The sequence below is a fragment of the Mus caroli genome, unplaced genomic scaffold, assembly GCF_978045245.1.
Source record: "Mus caroli unplaced genomic scaffold, Mus_caroli_1 scaffold_4, whole genome shotgun sequence".
NCBI lineage: Eukaryota > Metazoa > Chordata > Mammalia > Rodentia > Muridae > Mus > Mus caroli.
The window spans coordinates 80,119,115-80,120,468 of NW_028227259.1; the positions used below are offsets into that span (position 1 = coordinate 80,119,115).

The 1,354-nt window shown below is 48.2% G+C and overlaps 1 pseudogene; it reads right to left on the bottom strand.

Annotated features, from left to right (window-relative positions):
* Positions 1–571: 571 nt before the first annotated feature.
* On the bottom strand, positions 572–1,047 carry LOC110295487 (astrocytic phosphoprotein PEA-15 pseudogene; annotated as a pseudogene).
* Positions 1,048–1,354: the final 307 nt, after the last annotated feature.

A 1,354-nucleotide genomic window follows, 5' to 3' on the forward strand; every position in this document is an offset into this window, starting at 1 on the left:
AAGGGCATAAAGGAGGGCCTGCTGGCACTCAGGACTTAGGAACAGCAGGAAAGACTTCTAGCCAGTTCAGCATGGAGACACAAACACTGAATTCTGGCTTTTCTTTGCCCCTTCTAGGTGGAGGCTGAGTAGCCTCTTTACCTTCCTTCCTCACTTGTAGATCTAACCATCTCTCCCATACCTCATATTTACCATAGGTCCTTAGTGTAGGAAACCACAGGTCCTTTTTACTTCTGTACTTTAAAGATGTGTGAAGAGGGGAGGGCAGGTGAGGAGGAGGAATCCTGTCAATTTCTATTTACATAGAAATAGCTTCTGCCTCCCCCTATAGTGGGGGAAATTAAGCCCCACCTCCACCATGTCCCCTCAGAAGGAGAAGGAACTAGATAAGCCAGCCAAACAGCTAGAGCAGTTCCTCTCTCTCTCTCTCTCTCTCTCTCTCTCTCTCTCTCTCTCTCTCATAGTAGGGGATTAGGACCAAGTTAGTGAATGGGTATAGGGCACGGGGTTGCCCTAGCTCCTCCTATTGCAGATGGGAAGATCCAGCCTTCCCCCTCTTCCTACCCTTTGCTCAGGCCTTCTTTGTTGGGGGAGCCACTTTGATGATTTCTTCCTCAGAGGGCTACCAAATAGTGTCTTTGTTCTTCTTGGCACACTAGAGGTACTGCTTAGCTTGGTGACCATCCCATCCTCTTCGGAGATCTTCAGCACACAGGTTCCGTAGTTAACCATCATCCCAAGTAGGTCGTGGCAGTGGGATATTTCGAAGACATGCTCAGTGTAGGAGACAGTGTTGTCTTGGTGCAGTGTGTTGTGGCTCTCCAGGAAGCTAACCCAGGCATTGCCTGCAGTGATCTCCTCATTCTTCTCACTGGGAATTTCCTCCTTGCAGGCTGACTTGAGCTGTCCTTGTCTTAAAGAATGATGCTGTCGATCCTGAAGAAGAGTTCTGTACTCTGACGTGATGCCTCTGGAGCCGAGAGCATGGGGTGTGGGCACTCCGGGGGCCCCTGCTCCTGAGCACCATCTGTTGCCGCTTCTGCCCATGGAACAGCTATTTTTCTTAATTGTGAGTATTTTCCATATCCTAGTTGCTCAGAACAGCTCTACCAGTTGGAATCATCATCCCTATATGATCACACCAGGCTTGTGATTTGCCAGGATCACACAACTAGCTGGTATAACCAAGTCTGTTTGATTTGAAGGTCTCTGTTCCTAGTCAGGATGTTGTAGAATATAGATTCTGAGGACTTCGTGTAATAGCCTCTCTTTTTGCAGATCCAAGACTACTTTGTGGTTCTTAATAGATAGACCACCTGGAAGATGGGGCCATTGAAAGGCTGCGGGTATTTAG